The 19,973-nt window shown below is 44.7% G+C and overlaps 15 non-coding genes and 1 pseudogene across 15 annotated transcripts; all 16 read right to left on the reverse strand.

Moving 5' to 3' along the window:
• Window positions 1-428: 428 nt before the first annotated feature.
• LOC118938670 (5S ribosomal RNA) lies at window positions 429-547 on the reverse strand. The gene has a single exon (XR_005035876.1). It is a non-coding gene; the product is annotated as a 5S ribosomal RNA (ribosomal RNA).
• Window positions 548-1,715: 1,168 nt separating this feature from the next.
• On the reverse strand, window positions 1,716-1,834 carry LOC118938681 (5S ribosomal RNA). The gene has a single exon (XR_005035887.1). It is a non-coding gene; the product is annotated as a 5S ribosomal RNA (ribosomal RNA).
• A 1,168-nt stretch (window positions 1,835-3,002) lies between these two features.
• Window positions 3,003-3,121, reverse strand: LOC118938565 (5S ribosomal RNA). The gene has a single exon (XR_005035774.1). It is a non-coding gene; the product is annotated as a 5S ribosomal RNA (ribosomal RNA).
• A 1,168-nt stretch (window positions 3,122-4,289) lies between these two features.
• Window positions 4,290-4,408, reverse strand: LOC118938560 (5S ribosomal RNA). The gene has a single exon (XR_005035769.2). It is a non-coding gene; the product is annotated as a 5S ribosomal RNA (ribosomal RNA).
• Window positions 4,409-5,576: 1,168 nt separating this feature from the next.
• Window positions 5,577-5,695, reverse strand: LOC118938576 (5S ribosomal RNA). Its single transcript, XR_005035784.2, has one exon. It is a non-coding gene; the product is annotated as a 5S ribosomal RNA (ribosomal RNA).
• A 1,168-nt stretch (window positions 5,696-6,863) lies between these two features.
• On the reverse strand, window positions 6,864-6,972 carry LOC118938677 (5S ribosomal RNA; annotated as a pseudogene).
• A 1,168-nt stretch (window positions 6,973-8,140) lies between these two features.
• Window positions 8,141-8,259, reverse strand: LOC118938587 (5S ribosomal RNA). The gene has a single exon (XR_005035795.1). It is a non-coding gene; the product is annotated as a 5S ribosomal RNA (ribosomal RNA).
• A 1,168-nt stretch (window positions 8,260-9,427) lies between these two features.
• Window positions 9,428-9,546, reverse strand: LOC118938598 (5S ribosomal RNA). The gene has a single exon (XR_005035806.1). It is a non-coding gene; the product is annotated as a 5S ribosomal RNA (ribosomal RNA).
• Window positions 9,547-10,714: 1,168 nt separating this feature from the next.
• Window positions 10,715-10,833, reverse strand: LOC118938609 (5S ribosomal RNA). The gene has a single exon (XR_005035817.1). It is a non-coding gene; the product is annotated as a 5S ribosomal RNA (ribosomal RNA).
• A 1,167-nt stretch (window positions 10,834-12,000) lies between these two features.
• LOC118938620 (5S ribosomal RNA) lies at window positions 12,001-12,119 on the reverse strand. The gene has a single exon (XR_005035827.1). It is a non-coding gene; the product is annotated as a 5S ribosomal RNA (ribosomal RNA).
• Window positions 12,120-13,287: 1,168 nt separating this feature from the next.
• On the reverse strand, window positions 13,288-13,406 carry LOC118938631 (5S ribosomal RNA). Its single transcript, XR_005035838.1, has one exon. It is a non-coding gene; the product is annotated as a 5S ribosomal RNA (ribosomal RNA).
• Window positions 13,407-14,574: 1,168 nt separating this feature from the next.
• LOC118938641 (5S ribosomal RNA) lies at window positions 14,575-14,693 on the reverse strand. The gene has a single exon (XR_005035848.2). It is a non-coding gene; the product is annotated as a 5S ribosomal RNA (ribosomal RNA).
• Window positions 14,694-15,861: 1,168 nt separating this feature from the next.
• LOC118938646 (5S ribosomal RNA) lies at window positions 15,862-15,980 on the reverse strand. Its single transcript, XR_005035852.1, has one exon. It is a non-coding gene; the product is annotated as a 5S ribosomal RNA (ribosomal RNA).
• Window positions 15,981-17,148: 1,168 nt separating this feature from the next.
• On the reverse strand, window positions 17,149-17,267 carry LOC118938647 (5S ribosomal RNA). The gene has a single exon (XR_005035853.1). It is a non-coding gene; the product is annotated as a 5S ribosomal RNA (ribosomal RNA).
• A 1,168-nt stretch (window positions 17,268-18,435) lies between these two features.
• On the reverse strand, window positions 18,436-18,554 carry LOC118938649 (5S ribosomal RNA). Its single transcript, XR_005035855.2, has one exon. It is a non-coding gene; the product is annotated as a 5S ribosomal RNA (ribosomal RNA).
• Window positions 18,555-19,722: 1,168 nt separating this feature from the next.
• On the reverse strand, window positions 19,723-19,841 carry LOC118938650 (5S ribosomal RNA). The gene has a single exon (XR_005035856.1). It is a non-coding gene; the product is annotated as a 5S ribosomal RNA (ribosomal RNA).
• Window positions 19,842-19,973: the final 132 nt, after the last annotated feature.

A 19,973-nucleotide genomic window follows, 5' to 3' on the forward strand; every position in this document is an offset into this window, starting at 1 on the left:
GACCTCAAAAGTGGTCTCCTGCTAGGGTTTTAAATGTTGTCGTGGACATAGAACATCCAATCGTGTTATATTTCGATTAAAAAGGTGTGCTTTTGAGAGCGCAAACCTGGAGAAGCAGGGATAAACGGTAAACCGGGAAATGTAAACGGAGGAGAGGGGGAATTTTTTTTGGGGGGGGGGTCAGGCAAAACATTGAAGGGATTTTACAGGGCCCTAATGGACGACAGACATTGACAGTCTAAAAACAAATGCTGAATGTAGTGCCTACATTTCGAGGGAAACGCACTGTCCATGATTGGATTTGATCAGGGCAGGGCAGCACTAACAAACTGCATGTAGTCCAATAAAAAGACACAACATTATTAGGGCGATAAATAAAAGGCAGTTGCTCCACGCATGACACAAGAGTACCCTCTACTGGAGCAAAAAGCTTACAGCACCTGGTATTCCCAGGCGGTCTCCCATCCAAGTACTAACCAGGCCCGACCCTGCTTAGCTTCCGAGATCGGACGAGATCGGGCGTATTCAGGCTGGTATGGCCGTAAGCGAAGGGAACCCTCTTGGTACACTATATAAAGTCAATGTGCCGCTCATTCATCGGGAGACAGAGAAATGTCCACGTTGTGACACACTGACAAAGCTCAAACCTTGCTTACATTTCCTTTCCAGCCCATATATTTCACTCTTGTGGGGGGGGAGAGGGCATATCCTATGTTCACACTTATGACAACTTCATGGACTAGGGCCCTATATAATACGGAATCACGGAATCCAGACTTTAAACCGAAATTCAACAATATTCAAAAATGTTTTGAACTAAGGAGGAAATCAACTAAATCCTTTCAACTTGTTAGAAAATGCATTAATTTGCCCAAGAGAATCATTAGACATCAACAAAATGCATCAGTGATTCGTATTTCCACGCAACTTTCAGAAACAGCACAGGACTGCCCAGTTTCTGTGCGCATGCGTGCGGAGCGCGCGCAGGTCTACACTTTGTGTAGCCGTTAGCGTTGAGGCTAATGATTACCTTCTTCTGGTAGAGAAGGAAAGGCTTCCCACAAAAACCTTCTCAATGAAATGTTAACTGCAAAGTAGCCTATGCCAGCTTGGCAGAATTATATCATCATTATTTGCATCAATCCAGTGGCCATTTGTTTTGCAAACTCCGCAATCACATGAGCGCTACAGCAACACCGCTTAACCAAACAAAGGTCTCTTCCTGGCGCACGCTTGCGTTTAAAGGGTAACTACACCCCAAAATCGATATGTCTTCAATTTTTCCAAGACCTCAAAAGTGGTCTCCTGCTAGGGTTTTAAATGTTGTCGTGGACATAGAACATCCAATCGTGTTATATTTCGATTAAAAAGGTGTGCTTTTGAGAGCGCAAACCTGGAGAAGCAGGGATAAACGGTAAACCGGGAAATGTAAACGGAGGAGAGGGGGAATTTTTTTTGGGGGGGGGGTCAGGCAAAACATTGAAGGGATTTTACAGGGCCCTAATGGACGACAGACATTGACAGTCTAAAAACAAATGCTGAATGTAGTGCCTACATTTCGAGGGAAACGCACTGTCCATGATTGGATTTGATCAGGGCAGGGCAGCACTAACAAACTGCATGTAGTCCAATAAAAAGACACAACATTATTAGGGCGATAAATAAAAGGCAGTTGCTCCACGCATGACACAAGAGTACCCTCTACTGGAGCAAAAAGCTTACAGCACCTGGTATTCCCAGGCGGTCTCCCATCCAAGTACTAACCAGGCCCGACCCTGCTTAGCTTCCGAGATCGGACGAGATCGGGCGTATTCAGGCTGGTATGGCCGTAAGCGAAGGGAACCCTCTTGGTACACTATATAAAGTCAATGTGCCGCTCATTCATCGGGAGACAGAGAAATGTCCACGTTGTGACACACTGACAAAGCTCAAACCTTGCTTACATTTCCTTTCCAGCCCATATATTTCACTCTTGTGGGGGGGGAGAGGGCATATCCTATGTTCACACTTATGACAACTTCATGGACTAGGGCCCTATATAATACGGAATCACGGAATCCAGACTTTAAACCGAAATTCAACAATATTCAAAAATGTTTTGAACTAAGGAGGAAATCAACTAAATCCTTTCAACTTGTTAGAAAATGCATTCATTTGCCCAAGAGAATCATTAGACATCAACAAAATGCATCAGTGATTCGTATTTCCACGCAACTTTCAGAAACAGCACAGGACTGCCCAGTTTCTGTGCGCATGCGTGCGGAGCGCGCGCAGGTCTACACTTTGTGTAGCCGTTAGCGTTGAGGCTAATGATTACCTTCTTCTGGTAGAGAAGGAAAGGCTTCCCACAAAAACCTTCTCAATGAAATGTTAACTGCAAAGTAGCCTATGCCAGCTTGGCAGAATTATATCATCATTATTTGCATCAATCCAGTGGCCATTTGTTTTGCAAACTCCGCAATCACATGAGCGCTACAGCAACACCGCTTAACCAAACAAAGGTCTCTTCCTGGCGCACGCTTGCGTTTAAAGGGTAACTACACCCCAAAATCGATATGTCTTCAATTTTTCCAAGACCTCAAAAGTGGTCTCCTGCTAGGGTTTTAAATGTTGTCGTGGACATAGAACATCCAATCGTGTTATATTTCGATTAAAAAGGTGTGCTTTTGAGAGCGCAAACCTGGAGAAGCAGGGATAAACGGTAAACCGGGAAATGTAAACGGAGGAGAGGGGGAATTTTTTTTGGGGGGGGGGTCAGGCAAAACATTGAAGGGATTTTACAGGGCCCTAATGGACGACAGACATTGACAGTCTAAAAACAAATGCTGAATGTAGTGCCTACATTTCGAGGGAAACGCACTGTCCATGATTGGATTTGATCAGGGCAGGGCAGCACTAACAAACTGCATGTAGTCCAATAAAAAGACACAACATTATTAGGGCGATAAATAAAAGGCAGTTGCTCCACGCATGACACAAGAGTACCCTCTACTGGAGCAAAAAGCTTACAGCACCTGGTATTCCCAGGCGGTCTCCCATCCAAGTACTAACCAGGCCCGACCCTGCTTAGCTTCCGAGATCGGACGAGATCGGGCGTATTCAGGCTGGTATGGCCGTAAGCGAAGGGAACCCTCTTGGTACACTATATAAAGTCAATGTGCCGCTCATTCATCGGGAGACAGAGAAATGTCCACGTTGTGACACACTGACAAAGCTCAAACCTTGCTTACATTTCCTTTCCAGCCCATATATTTCACTCTTGTGGGGGGGGAGAGGGCATATCCTATGTTCACACTTATGACAACTTCATGGACTAGGGCCCTATATAAGACGGAATCACGGAATCCAGACTTTAAACCGAAATTCAACAATATTCAAAAATGTTTTGAACTAAGGAGGAAATCAACTAAATCCTTTCAACTTGTTAGAAAATGCATTCATTTGCCCAAGAGAATCATTAGACATCAACAAAATGCATCAGTGATTCGTATTTCCACGCAACTTTCAGAAACAGCACAGGACTGCCCAGTTTCTGTGCGCATGCGTGCGGAGCGCGCGCAGGTCTACACTTTGTGTAGCCGTTAGCGTTGAGGCTAATGATTACCTTCTTCTGGTAGAGAAGGAAAGGCTTCCCACAAAAACCTTCTCAATGAAATGTTAACTGCAAAGTAGCCTATGCCAGCTTGGCAGAATTATATCATCATTATTTGCATCAATCCAGTGGCCATTTGTTTTGCAAACTCCGCAATCACATGAGCGCTACAGCAACACCGCTTAACCAAACAAAGGTCTCTTCCTGGCGCACGCTTGCGTTTAAAGGGTAACTACACCCCAAAATCGATATGTCTTCAATTTTTCCAAGACCTCAAAAGTGGTCTCCTGCTAGGGTTTTAAATGTTGTCGTGGACATAGAACATCCAATCGTGTTATATTTCGATTAAAAAGGTGTGCTTTTGAGAGCGCAAACCTGGAGAAGCAGGGATAAACGGTAAACCGGGAAATGTAAACGGAGGAGAGGGGGAATTTTTTTTGGGGGGGGGGTCAGGCAAAACATTGAAGGGATTTTACAGGGCCCTAATGGACGACAGACATTGACAGTCTAAAAACAAATGCTGAATGTAGTGCCTACATTTCGAGGGAAACGCACTGTCCATGATTGGATTTGATCAGGGCAGGGCAGCACTAACAAACTGCATGTAGTCCAATAAAAAGACACAACATTATTAGGGCGATAAATAAAAGGCAGTTGCTCCACGCATGACACAAGAGTACCCTCTACTGGAGCAAAAAGCTTACAGCACCTGGTATTCCCAGGCGGTCTCCCATCCAAGTACTAACCAGGCCCGACCCTGCTTAGCTTCCGAGATCGGACGAGATCGGGCGTATTCAGGCTGGTATGGCCGTAAGCGAAGGGAACCCTCTTGGTACACTATATAAAGTCAATGTGCCGCTCATTCATCGGGAGACAGAGAAATGTCCACGTTGTGACACACTGACAAAGCTCAAACCTTGCTTACATTTCCTTTCCAGCCCATATATTTCACTCTTGTGGGGGGGGAGAGGGCATATCCTATGTTCACACTTATGACAACTTCATGGACTAGGGCCCTATATAAGACGGAATCACGGAATCCAGACTTTAAACCGAAATTCAACAATATTCAAAAATGTTTTGAACTAAGGAGGAAATCAACTAAATCCTTTCAACTTGTTAGAAAATGCATTCATTTGCCCAAGAGAATCATTAGACATCAACAAAATGCATCAGTGATTCGTATTTCCACGCAACTTTCAGAAACAGCACAGGACTGCCCAGTTTCTGTGCGCATGCGTGCGGAGCGCGCGCAGGTCTACACTTTGTGTAGCCGTTAGCGTTGAGGCTAATGATTACCTTCTTCTGGTAGAGAAGGAAAGGCTTCCCACAAAAACCTTCTCAATGAAATGTTAACTGCAAAGTAGCCTATGCCAGCTTGGCAGAATTATATCATCATTATTTGCATCAATCCAGTGGCCATTTGTTTTGCAAACTCCGCAATCACATGAGCGCTACAGCAACACCGCTTAACCAAACAAAGGTCTCTTCCTGGCGCACGCTTGCGTTTAAAGGGTAACTACACCCCAAAATCGATATGTCTTCAATTTTTTCAAGACCTCAAAAGTGGTCTCCTGCTAGGGTTTTAAATGTTGTCGTGGACATAGAACATCCAATCGTGTTATATTTCGATTAAAAAGGTGTGCTTTTGAGAGCGCAAACCTGGAGAAGCAGGGATAAACGGTAAACCGGGAAATGTAAACGGAGGAGAGGGGGAATTTTTTTTGGGGGGGGGGTCAGGCAAAACATTGAAGGGATTTTACAGGGCCCTAATGGACGACAGACATTGACAGTCTAAAAACAAATGCTGAATGTAGTGCCTACATTTCGAGGGAAACGCACTGTCCATGATTGGATTTGATCAGGGCAGGGCAGCACTAACAAACTGCATGTAGTCCAATAAAAAGACACAACATTATTAGGGCGATAAATAAAAGGCAGTTGCTCCACGCATGACACAAGAGTACCCTCTACTGGAGCAAAAAGCTTACAGCACCTGGTATTCCCAGGCGGTCTCCCATCCAAGTACTAAACAGGCCCGACCCTGCTTAGCTTCCGAGATCGGACGAGATCGGGCGTATTCAGGCTGGTATGGCCGTAAGCGAAAGGAACCCTCTTGGTACACTATATAAAGTCAATGTGCCGCTCATTCATCGGGAGACAGAGAAATGTCCACGTTGTGACACACTGACAAAGCTCAAACCTTGCTTACATTTCCTTTCCAGCCCATATATTTCACTCTTGTGGGGGGGGAGAGGGCATATCCTATGTTCACACTTATGACAACTTCATGGACTAGGGCCCTATATAATACGGAATCACGGAATCCAGACTTTAAACCGAAATTCAACAATATTCAAAAATGTTTTGAACTAAGGAGGAAATCAACTAAATCCTTTCAACTTGTTAGAAAATGCATTCATTTGCCCAAGAGAATCATTAGACATCAACAAAATGCATCAGTGATTCGTATTTCCACGCAACTTTCAGAAACAGCACAGGACTGCCCAGTTTCTGTGCGCATGCGTGCGGAGCGCGCGCAGGTCTACACTTTGTGTAGCCGTTAGCGTTGAGGCTAATGATTACCTTCTTCTGGTAGAGAAGGAAAGGCTTCCCACAAAAACCTTCTCAATGAAATGTTAACTGCAAAGTAGCCTATGCCAGCTTGGCAGAATTATATCATCATTATTTGCATCAATCCAGTGGCCATTTGTTTTGCAAACTCCGCAATCACATGAGCGCTACAGCAACACCGCTTAACCAAACAAAGGTCTCTTCCTGGCGCACGCTTGCGTTTAAAGGGTAACTACACCCCAAAATCGATATGTCTTCAATTTTTCCAAGACCTCAAAAGTGGTCTCCTGCTAGGGTTTTAAATGTTGTCGTGGACATAGAACATCCAATCGTGTTATATTTCGATTAAAAAGGTGTGCTTTTGAGAGCGCAAACCTGGAGAAGCAGGGATAAACGGTAAACCGGGAAATGTAAACGGAGGAGAGGGGGAATTTTTTTTGGGGGGGGGGTCAGGCAAAACATTGAAGGGATTTTACAGGGCCCTAATGGACGACAGACATTGACAGTCTAAAAACAAATGCTGAATGTAGTGCCTACATTTCGAGGGAAACGCACTGTCCATGATTGGATTTGATCAGGGCAGGGCAGCACTAACAAACTGCATGTAGTCCAATAAAAAGACACAACATTATTAGGGCGATAAATAAAAGGCAGTTGCTCCACGCATGACACAAGAGTACCCTCTACTGGAGCAAAAAGCTTACAGCACCTGGTATTCCCAGGCGGTCTCCCATCCAAGTACTAACCAGGCCCGACCCTGCTTAGCTTCCGAGATCGGGCGTATTCAGGCTGGTATGGCCGTAAGCGAAGGGAACCCTCTTGGTACACTATATAAAGTCAATGTGCCGCTCATTCATCGGGAGACAGAGAAATGTCCACGTTGTGACACACTGACAAAGCTCAAACCTTGCTTACATTTCCTTTCCAGCCCATATATTTCACTCTTGTGGGGGGGGAGAGGGCATATCCTATGTTCACACTTATGACAACTTCATGGACTAGGGCCCTATATAATACGGAATCACGGAATCCAGACTTTAAACCGAAATTCAACAATATTCAAAAATGTTTTGAACTAAGGAGGAAATCAACTAAATCCTTTCAACTTGTTAGAAAATGCATTCATTTGCCCAAGAGAATCATTAGACATCAACAAAATGCATCAGTGATTCGTATTTCCACGCAACTTTCAGAAACAGCACAGGACTGCCCAGTTTCTGTGCGCATGCGTGCGGAGCGCGCGCAGGTCTACACTTTGTGTAGCCGTTAGCGTTGAGGCTAATGATTACCTTCTTCTGGTAGAGAAGGAAAGGCTTCCCACAAAAACCTTCTCAATGAAATGTTAACTGCAAAGTAGCCTATGCCAGCTTGGCAGAATTATATCATCATTATTTGCATCAATCCAGTGGCCATTTGTTTTGCAAACTCCGCAATCACATGAGCGCTACAGCAACACCGCTTAACCAAACAAAGGTCTCTTCCTGGCGCACGCTTGCGTTTAAAGGGTAACTACACCCCAAAATCGATATGTCTTCAATTTTTCCAAGACCTCAAAAGTGGTCTCCTGCTAGGGTTTTAAATGTTGTCGTGGACATAGAACATCCAATCGTGTTATATTTCGATTAAAAAGGTGTGCTTTTGAGAGCGCAAACCTGGAGAAGCAGGGATAAACGGTAAACCGGGAAATGTAAACGGAGGAGAGGGGGAATTTTTTTTGGGGGGGGGGTCAGGCAAAACATTGAAGGGATTTTACAGGGCCCTAATGGACGACAGACATTGACAGTCTAAAAACAAATGCTGAATGTAGTGCCTACATTTCGAGGGAAACGCACTGTCCATGATTGGATTTGATCAGGGCAGGGCAGCACTAACAAACTGCATGTAGTCCAATAAAAAGACACAACATTATTAGGGCGATAAATAAAAGGCAGTTGCTCCACGCATGACACAAGAGTACCCTCTACTGGAGCAAAAAGCTTACAGCACCTGGTATTCCCAGGCGGTCTCCCATCCAAGTACTAACCAGGCCCGACCCTGCTTAGCTTCCGAGATCGGACGAGATCGGGCGTATTCAGGCTGGTATGGCCGTAAGCGAAGGGAACCCTCTTGGTACACTATATAAAGTCAATGTGCCGCTCATTCATCGGGAGACAGAGAAATGTCCACGTTGTGACACACTGACAAAGCTCAAACCTTGCTTACATTTCCTTTCCAGCCCATATATTTCACTCTTGTGGGGGGGGAGAGGGCATATCCTATGTTCACACTTATGACAACTTCATGGACTAGGGCCCTATATAAGACGGAATCACGGAATCCAGACTTTAAACCGAAATTCAACAATATTCAAAAATGTTTTGAACTAAGGAGGAAATCAACTAAATCCTTTCAACTTGTTAGAAAATGCATTCATTTGCCCAAGAGAATCATTAGACATCAACAAAATGCATCAGTGATTCGTATTTCCACGCAACTTTCAGAAACAGCACAGGACTGCCCAGTTTCTGTGCGCATGCGTGCGGAGCGCGCGCAGGTCTACACTTTGTGTAGCCGTTAGCGTTGAGGCTAATGATTACCTTCTTCTGGTAGAGAAGGAAAGGCTTCCCACAAAAACCTTCTCAATGAAATGTTAACTGCAAAGTAGCCTATGCCAGCTTGGCAGAATTATATCATCATTATTTGCATCAATCCAGTGGCCATTTGTTTTGCAAACTCCGCAATCACATGAGCGCTACAGCAACACCGCTTAACCAAACAAAGGTCTCTTCCTGGCGCACGCTTGCGTTTAAAGGGTAACTACACCCCAAAATCGATATGTCTTCAATTTTTCCAAGACCTCAAAAGTGGTCTCCTGCTAGGGTTTTAAATGTTGTCGTGGACATAGAACATCCAATCGTGTTATATTTCGATTAAAAAGGTGTGCTTTTGAGAGCGCAAACCTGGAGAAGCAGGGATAAACGGTAAACCGGGAAATGTAAACGGAGGAGAGGGGGAATTTTTTTTGGGGGGGGGGTCAGGCAAAACATTGAAGGGATTTTACAGGGCCCTAATGGACGACAGACATTGACAGTCTAAAAACAAATGCTGAATGTAGTGCCTACATTTCGAGGGAAACGCACTGTCCATGATTGGATTTGATCAGGGCAGGGCAGCACTAACAAACTGCATGTAGTCCAATAAAAAGACACAACATTATTAGGGCGATAAATAAAAGGCAGTTGCTCCACGCATGACACAAGAGTACCCTCTACTGGAGCAAAAAGCTTACAGCACCTGGTATTCCCAGGCGGTCTCCCATCCAAGTACTAACCAGGCCCGACCCTGCTTAGCTTCCGAGATCGGACGAGATCGGGCGTATTCAGGCTGGTATGGCCGTAAGCGAAGGGAACCCTCTTGGTACACTATATAAAGTCAATGTGCCGCTCATTCATCGGGAGACAGAGAAATGTCCACGTTGTGACACACTGACAAAGCTCAAACCTTGCTTACATTTCCTTTCCAGCCCATATATTTCACTCTTGTGGGGGGGGAGAGGGCATATCCTATGTTCACACTTATGACAACTTCATGGACTAGGGCCCTATATAATACGGAATCACGGAATCCAGACTTTAAACCGAAATTCAACAATATTCAAAAATGTTTTGAACTAAGGAGGAAATCAACTAAATCCTTTCAACTTGTTAGAAAATGCATTCATTTGCCCAAGAGAATCATTAGACATCAACAAAATGCATCAGTGATTCGTATTTCCACGCAACTTTCAGAAACAGCACAGGACTGCCCAGTTTCTGTGCGCATGCGTGCGGAGCGCGCGCAGGTCTACACTTTGTGTAGCCGTTAGCGTTGAGGCTAATGATTACCTTCTTCTGGTAGAGAAGGAAAGGCTTCCCACAAAAACCTTCTCAATGAAATGTTAACTGCAAAGTAGCCTATGCCAGCTTGGCAGAATTATATCATCATTATTTGCATCAATCCAGTGGCCATTTGTTTTGCAAACTCCGCAATCACATGAGCGCTACAGCAACACCGCTTAACCAAACAAAGGTCTCTTCCTGGCGCACGCTTGCGTTTAAAGGGTAACTACACCCCAAAATCGATATGTCTTCAATTTTTCCAAGACCTCAAAAGTGGTCTCCTGCTAGGGTTTTAAATGTTGTCGTGGACATAGAACATCCAATCGTGTTATATTTCGATTAAAAAGGTGTGCTTTTGAGAGCGCAAACCTGGAGAAGCAGGGATAAACGGTAAACCGGGAAATGTAAACGGAGGAGAGGGGGAATTTTTTTGGGGGGGGGGGTCAGGCAAAACATTGAAGGGATTTTACAGGGCCCTAATGGACGACAGACATTGACAGTCTAAAAACAAATGCTGAATGTAGTGCCTACATTTCGAGGGAAACGCACTGTCCATGATTGGATTTGATCAGGGCAGGGCAGCACTAACAAACTGCATGTAGTCCAATAAAAAGACACAACATTATTAGGGCGATAAATAAAAGGCAGTTGCTCCACGCATGACACAAGAGTACCCTCTACTGGAGCAAAAAGCTTACAGCACCTGGTATTCCCAGGCGGTCTCCCATCCAAGTACTAACCAGGCCCGACCCTGCTTAGCTTCCGAGATCGGACGAGATCGGGCGTATTCAGGCTGGTATGGCCGTAAGCGAAGGGAACCCTCTTGGTACACTATATAAAGTCAATGTGCCGCTCATTCATCGGGAGACAGAGAAATGTCCACGTTGTGACACACTGACAAAGCTCAAACCTTGCTTACATTTCCTTTCCAGCCCATATATTTCACTCTTGTGGGGGGGGAGAGGGCATATCCTATGTTCACACTTATGACAACTTCATGGACTAGGGCCCTATATAAGACGGAATCACGGAATCCAGACTTTAAACCGAAATTCAACAATATTCAAAAATGTTTTGAACTAAGGAGGAAATCAACTAAATCCTTTCAACTTGTTAGAAAATGCATTCATTTGCCCAAGAGAATCATTAGACATCAACAAAATGCATCAGTGATTCGTATTTCCACGCAACTTTCAGAAACAGCACAGGACTGCCCAGTTTCTGTGCGCATGCGTGCGGAGCGCGCGCAGGTCTACACTTTGTGTAGCCGTTAGCGTTGAGGCTAATGATTACCTTCTTCTGGTAGAGAAGGAAAGGCTTCCCACAAAAACCTTCTCAATGAAATGTTAACTGCAAAGTAGCCTATGCCAGCTTGGCAGAATTATATCATCATTATTTGCATCAATCCAGTGGCCATTTGTTTTGCAAACTCCGCAATCACATGAGCGCTACAGCAACACCGCTTAACCAAACAAAGGTCTCTTCCTGGCGCACGCTTGCGTTTAAAGGGTAACTACACCCCAAAATCGATATGTCTTCAATTTTTCCAAGACCTCAAAAGTGGTCTCCTGCTAGGGTTTTAAATGTTGTCGTGGACATAGAACATCCAATCGTGTTATATTTCGATTAAAAAGGTGTGCTTTTGAGAGCGCAAACCTGGAGAAGCAGGGATAAACGGTAAACCGGGAAATGTAAACGGAGGAGAGGGGGAATTTTTTGGGGGGGGGGGTCAGGCAAAACATTGAAGGGATTTTACAGGGCCCTAATGGACGACAGACATTGACAGTCTAAAAACAAATGCTGAATGTAGTGCCTACATTTCGAGGGAAACGCACTGTCCATGATTGGATTTGATCAGGGCAGGGCAGCACTAACAAACTGCATGTAGTCCAATAAAAAGACACAACATTATTAGGGCGATAAATAAAAGGCAGTTGCTCCACGCATGACACAAGAGTACCCTCTACTGGAGCAAAAAGCTTACAGCACCTGGTATTCCCAGGCGGTCTCCCATCCAAGTACTAACCAGGCCCGACCCTGCTTAGCTTCCGAGATCGGACGAGATCGGGCGTATTCAGGCTGGTATGGCCGTAAGCGAAGGGAACCCTCTTGGTACACTATATAAAGTCAATGTGCCGCTCATTCATCGGGAGACAGAGAAATGTCCACGTTGTGACACACTGACAAAGCTCAAACCTTGCTTACATTTCCTTTCCAGCCCATATATTTCACTCTTGTGGGGGGGGAGAGGGCATATCCTATGTTCACACTTATGACAACTTCATGGACTAGGGCCCTATATAAGACGGAATCACGGAATCCAGACTTTAAACCGAAATTCAACAATATTCAAAAATGTTTTGAACTAAGGAGGAAATCAACTAAATCCTTTCAACTTGTTAGAAAATGCATTCATTTGCCCAAGAGAATCATTAGACATCAACAAAATGCATCAGTGATTCGTATTTCCACGCAACTTTCAGAAACAGCACAGGACTGCCCAGTTTCTGTGCGCATGCGTGCGGAGCGCGCGCAGGTCTACACTTTGTGTAGCCGTTAGCGTTGAGGCTAATGATTACCTTCTTCTGGTAGAGAAGGAAAGGCTTCCCACAAAAACCTTCTCAATGAAATGTTAACTGCAAAGTAGCCTATGCCAGCTTGGCAGAATTATATCATCATTATTTGCATCAATCCAGTGGCCATTTGTTTTGCAAACTCCGCAATCACATGAGCGCTACAGCAACACCGCTTAACCAAACAAAGGTCTCTTCCTGGCGCACGCTTGCGTTTAAAGGGTAACTACACCCCAAAATCGATATGTCTTCAATTTTTCCAAGACCTCAAAAGTGGTCTCCTGCTAGGGTTTTAAATGTTGTCGTGGACATAGAACATCCAATCGTGTTATATTTCGATTAAAAAGGTGTGCTTTTGAGAGCGCAAACCTGGAGAAGCAGGGATAAACGGTAAACCGGGAAATGTAAACGGAGGAGAGGGGGAATTTTTTTTGGGGGGGGGGTCAGGCAAAACATTGAAGGGATTTTACAGGGCCCTAATGGACGACAGACATTGACAGTCTAAAAACAAATGCTGAATGTAGTGCCTACATTTCGAGGGAAACGCACTGTCCATGATTGGATTTGATCAGGGCAGGGCAGCACTAACAAACTGCATGTAGTCCAATAAAAAGACACAACATTATTAGGGCGATAAATAAAAGGCAGTTGCTCCACGCATGACACAAGAGTACCCTCTACTGGAGCAAAAAGCTTACAGCACCTGGTATTCCCAGGCGGTCTCCCATCCAAGTACTAACCAGGCCCGACCCTGCTTAGCTTCCGAGATCGGACGAGATCGGGCGTATTCAGGCTGGTATGGCCGTAAGCGAAGGGAACCCTCTTGGTACACTATATAAAGTCAATGTGCCGCTCATTCATCGGGAGACAGAGAAATGTCCACGTTGTGACACACTGACAAAGCTCAAACCTTGCTTACATTTCCTTTCCAGCCCATATATTTCACTCTTGTGGGGGGGGAGAGGGCATATCCTATGTTCACACTTATGACAACTTCATGGACTAGGGCCCTATATAAGACGGAATCACGGAATCCAGACTTTAAACCGAAATTCAACAATATTCAAAAATGTTTTGAACTAAGGAGGAAATCAACTAAATCCTTTCAACTTGTTAGAAAATGCATTCATTTGCCCAAGAGAATCATTAGACATCAACAAAATGCATCAGTGATTCGTATTTCCACGCAACTTTCAGAAACAGCACAGGACTGCCCAGTTTCTGTGCGCATGCGTGCGGAGCGCGCGCAGGTCTACACTTTGTGTAGCCGTTAGCGTTGAGGCTAATGATTACCTTCTTCTGGTAGAGAAGGAAAGGCTTCCCACAAAAACCTTCTCAATGAAATGTTAACTGCAAAGTAGCCTATGCCAGCTTGGCAGAATTATATCATCATTATTTGCATCAATCCAGTGGCCATTTGTTTTGCAAACTCCGCAATCACATGAGCGCTACAGCAACACCGCTTAACCAAACAAAGGTCTCTTCCTGGCGCACGCTTGCGTTTAAAGGGTAACTACACCCCAAAATCGATATGTCTTCAATTTTTCCAAGACCTCAAAAGTGGTCTCCTGCTAGGGTTTTAAATGTTGTCGTGGACATAGAACATCCAATCGTGTTATATTTCGATTAAAAAGGTGTGCTTTTGAGAGCGCAAACCTGGAGAAGCAGGGATAAACGGTAAACCGGGAAATGTAAACGGAGGAGAGGGGGAATTTTTTTTTGGGGGGGGGTCAGGCAAAACATTGAAGGGATTTTACAGGGCCCTAATGGACGACAGACATTGACAGTCTAAAAACAAATGCTGAATGTAGTGCCTACATTTCGAGGGAAACGCACTGTCCATGATTGGATTTGATCAGGGCAGGGCAGCACTAACAAACTGCATGTAGTCCAATAAAAAGACACAACATTATTAGGGCGATAAATAAAAGGCAGTTGCTCCACGCATGACACAAGAGTACCCTCTACTGGAGCAAAAAGCTTACAGCACCTGGTATTCCCAGGCGGTCTCCCATCCAAGTACTAACCAGGCCCGACCCTGCTTAGCTCCCGAGATCGGACGAGATCGGGCGTATTCAGGCTGGTATGGCCGTAAGCGAAGGGAACCCTCTTGGTACACTATATAAAGTCAATGTGCCGCTCATTCATCGGGAGACAGAGAAATGTCCACGTTGTGACACACTGACAAAGCTCAAACCTTGCTTACATTTCCTTTCCAGCCCATATATTTCACTCTTGTGGGGGGGGAGAGGGCATATCCTATGTTCACACTTATGACAACTTCATGGACTAGGGCCCTATATAATACGGAATCACGGAATCCAGACTTTAAACCGAAATTCAACAATATTCAAAAATGTTTTGAACTAAGGAGGAAATCAACTAAATCCTTTCAACTTGTTAGAAAATGCATTCATTTGCCCAAGAGAATCATTAGACATCAACAAAATGCATCAGTGATTCGTATTTCCACGCAACTTTCAGAAACAGCACAGGACTGCCCAGTTTCTGTGCGCATGCGTGCGGAGCGCGCGCAGGTCTACACTTTGTGTAGCCGTTAGCGTTGAGGCTAATGATTACCTTCTTCTGGTAGAGAAGGAAAGGCTTCCCACAAAAACCTTCTCAATGAAATGTTAACTGCAAAGTAGCCTATGCCAGCTTGGCAGAATTATATCATCATTATTTGCATCAATCCAGTGGCCATTTGTTTTGCAAACTCCGCAATCACATGAGCGCTACAGCAACACCGCTTAACCAAACAAAGGTCTCTTCCTGGCGCACGCTTGCGTTTAAAGGGTAACTACACCCCAAAATCGATATGTCTTCAATTTTTCCAAGACCTCAAAAGTGGTCTCCTGCTAGGGTTTTAAATGTTGTCGTGGACATAGAACATCCAATCGTGTTATATTTCGATTAAAAAGGTGTGCTTTTGAGAGCGCAAACCTGGAGAAGCAGGGATAAACGGTAAACCGGGAAATGTAAACGGAGGAGAGGGGGAATTTTTTTGGGGGGGGGGGTCAGGCAAAACATTGAAGGGATTTTACAGGGCCCTAATGGACGACAGACATTGACAGTCTAAAAACAAATGCTGAATGTAGTGCCTACATTTCGAGGGAAACGCACTGTCCATGATTGGATTTGATCAGGGCAGGGCAGCACTAACAAACTGCATGTAGTCCAATAAAAAGACACAACATTATTAGGGCGATAAATAAAAGGCAGTTGCTCCACGCATGACACAAGAGTACCCTCTACTGGAGCAAAAAGCTTACAGCACCTGGTATTCCCAGGCGGTCTCCCATCCAAGTACTAACCAGGCCCGACCCTGCTTAGCTTCCGAGATCGGACGAGATCGGGCGTATTCAGGCTGGTATGGCCGTAAGCGAAGGGAACCCTCTTGGTACACTATATAAAGTCAATGTGCCGCTCATTCATCGGGAGACAGAGAAATGTCCACGTTGTGACACACTGACAAAGCTCAAACCTTGCTTACATTTCCTTTCCAGCCCATATATTTCACTCTTGTGGGGGGGGAGAGGGCATATCCTATGTTCACACTTATGACAACTTCATGGACTAGGGCCCTATATAATACGGAATCACGGAATCCAGACTTTAAACCGAAATTCAACAATATTCAAAAATGTTTTGAACTAAGGAGGAAATCAACTAAATCCTTTCAACTTGTTAGAAAATGCATTCATTTGCCCAAGAGAATCATTAGACATCAACAAAATGCATCAGTGATTCGTATTTCCACGCAACTTTCAGAAACAGCACAGGACTGCCCAGTTTCTGTGCGCATGCGTGCGGAGCGCGCGCAGGTCTACACTTTGTGTAGCCGTTAGCGTTGAGGCTAATGATTACCTTCTTCTGGTAGAGAAGGAAAGGCTTCCCACAAAAACCTTCTCAATGAAATGTTAACTGCAAAGTAGCCTATGCCAGCTTGGCAGAATTATATCATCATTATTTGCATCAATCCAGTGGCCATTTGTTTTGCAAACTCCGCAATCACATGAGCGCTACAGCAACACCGCTTAACCAAACAAAGGTCTCTTCCTGGCGCACGCTTGCGTTTAAAGGGTAACTACACCCCAAAATCGATATGTCTTCAATTTTTCCAAGACCTCAAAAGTGGTCTCCTGCTAGGGTTTTAAATGTTGTCGTGGACATAGAACATCCAATCGTGTTATATTTCGATTAAAAAGGTGTGCTTTTGAGAGCGCAAACCTGGAGAAGCAGGGATAAACGGTAAACCGGGAAATGTAAACGGAGGAGAGGGGGAATTTTTTTTTGGGGGGGGGTCAGGCAAAACATTGAAGGGATTTTACAGGGCCCTAATGGACGACAGACATTGACAGTCTAAAAACAAATGCTGAATGTAGTGCCTACATTTCGAGGGAAACGCACTGTCCATGATTGGATTTGATCAGGGCAGGGCAGCACTAACAAACTGCATGTAGTCCAATAAAAAGACACAACATTATTAGGGCGATAAATAAAAGGCAGTTGCTCCACGCATGACACAAGAGTACCCTCTACTGGAGCAAAAAGCTTACAGCACCTGGTATTCCCAGGCGGTCTCCCATCCAAGTACTAACCAGGCCCGACCCTGCTTAGCTTCCGAGATCGGACGAGATCGGGCGTATTCAGGCTGGTATGGCCGTAAGCGAAGGGAACCCTCTTGGTACACTATATAAAGTCAATGTGCCGCTCATTCATCGGGAGACAGAGAAATGTCCACGTTATGACACACTGACAAAGCTCAAACCTTGCTTACATTTCCTTTCCAGCCCATATATTTCACTCTTGTGGGGGGGGAGAGGGCATATCCTATGTTCACACTTATGACAACTTCATGGACTAGGGCCCTATATAATACGGAATCACGGAATCCAGACTTTAAACCGAAATTCAACAATATTCAAAAATGTTTTGAACTAAGGAGGAAATCAACTAAATCCTTTCAACTTGTTAGAAAATGCATTCATTTGCCCAAGAGAATCATTAGACATCAACAAAATGCATCAGTGATTCGTATTTCCACGCAACTTTCAGAAACAGCACAGGACTGCCCAGTTTCTGTGCGCATGCGTGCGGAGCGCGCGCAGGTCTACACTTTGTGTAGCCGTTAGCGTTGAGGCTAATGATTACCTTCTTCTGGTAGAGAAGGAAAGGCTTCCCACAAAAACCTTCTCAATGAAATGTTAACTGCAAAGTAGCCTATGCCAGCTTGGCAGAATTATATCATCATTATTTGCATCAATCCAGTGGCCATTTGTTTTGCAAACTCCGCAATCACATGAGCGCTACAGCAACACCGCTTAACCAAACAAAGGTCTCTTCCTGGCGCACGCTTGCGTTTAAAGGGTAACTACACCCCAAAATCGATATGTCTTCAATTTTTCCAAGACCTCAAAAGTGGTCTCCTGCTAGGGTTTTAAATGTTGTCGTGGACATAGAACATCCAATCGTGTTATATTTCGATTAAAAAGGTGTGCTTTTGAGAGCGCAAACCTGGAGAAGCAGGGATAAACGGTAAACCGGGAAATGTAAACGGAGGAGAGGGGGAATTTTTTTTTGGGGGGGGGTCAGGCAAAACATTGAAGGGATTTTACAGGGCCCTAATGGACGACAGACATTGACAGTCTAAAAACAAATGCTGAATGTAGTGCCTACATTTCGAGGGAAACGCACTGTCCATGATTGGATTTGATCAGGGCAGGGCAGCACTAACAAACTGCATGTAGTCCAATAAAAAGACACAACATTATTAGGGCGATAAATAAAAGGCAGTTGCTCCACGCATGACACAAGAGTACCCTCTACTGGAGCAAAAAGCTTACAGCACCTGGTATTCCCAGGCGGTCTCCCATCCAAGTACTAACCAGGCCCGACCCTGCTTAGCTTCCGAGATCAGACGAGATCGGGCGTATTCAGGCTGGTATGGCCGTAAGCGAAGGGAACCCTCTTGGTACACTATATAAAGTCAATGTGCCGCTCATTCATCGGGAGACAGAGAAATGTCCACGTTATGACACACTGACAAAGCTCAAACCTTGCTTACATTTCCTTTCCAGCCCATATATTTCACTCTTGTGGGGGGGGAGAGGGCATATCCTATGTTCACACTTATGACAACTTCATGGACTAGGGCCCTATATAATACGGAATCACGGAATCCAGACTTTAAACCGAAATTCAACAATATTCAAAAATGTTTTGAACTAAGGAGGAAATCAACTAAATCCTTTCAACTTGTTAGAAAATGCATTCATTTGCCCAAGAGAATCATTAGACATCAACAAAATGCATCAGTGATTCGTATTTCCACGCAACTTTCAGAAACAGCACAGGACTGCCCAGTTTCTGTGCGCATGCGTGCGGAGCGCGCGCAGGTCTACACTTTGTGTAGCCGTTAGCGTTGAGGCTAATGATTACCTTCTTCTGGTAGAGAAGGAAAGGCTTCCCACAAAAACCTTCTCAATGAAATGTTAACTGCAAAGTAGCCTATGCCAGCTTGGCAGAATTATATCATCATTATTTGCATCAATCCAGTGGCCATTTGTTTTGCAAACTCCGCAATCACATGAGCGCTACAGCAACACCGCTTAACCAAACAAAGGTCTCTTCCTGGCGCACGCTTGCGTTTAAAGGGTAACTACACCCCAAAATTGATATGTCTTCAATTTTTCCAAGACCTCAAAAGTGGTCTCCTGCTAGGGTTTTAAATGTTGTCGTGGACATAGAACATCCAATCGTGTTATATTTCGATTAAAAAGGTGTGCTTTTGAGAGCGCAAACCTGGAGAAGCAGGGATAAACGGTAAACCGGGAAATGTAAACGGAGGAGAGGGGGAATTTTTTTTTGGGGGGGGGTCAGGCAAAACATTGAAGGGATTTTACAGGGCCCTAATGGACGACAGACATTGACAGTCTAAAAACAAATGCTGAATGTAGTGCCTACATTTCGAGGGAAACGCACTGTCCATGATTGGATTTGATCAGGGCAGGGCAGCACTAACAAACTGCATGTAGTCCAATAAAAAGACACAACATTATTAGGGCGATAAATAAAAGGCAGTTGCTCCACGCATGACACAAGAGTACCCTCTACTGGAGCAAAAAGCTTACAGCACCTGGTATTCCCAGGCGGTCTCCCATCCAAGTACTAACCAGGCCCGACCCTGCTTAGCTTCCGAGATCGGACGAGATCGGGCGTATTCAGGCTGGTATGGCCGTAAGCGAAGGGAACCCTCTTGGTACACTATATAAAGTCAATGTGCCGCTCATTCATCGGGAGACAGAGAAATGTCCACGTTGTGACACACTGACAAAGCTCAAACCTTGCTTACATTTCCTTTCCAGCCCATATATT

The sequence above is a fragment of the Oncorhynchus mykiss genome, chromosome 13, assembly GCF_057628025.1.
Source record: "Oncorhynchus mykiss isolate SJ-2025 chromosome 13, ASM5762802v1, whole genome shotgun sequence".
Taxonomy (NCBI): Eukaryota; Metazoa; Chordata; class Actinopteri; order Salmoniformes; family Salmonidae; genus Oncorhynchus; species Oncorhynchus mykiss.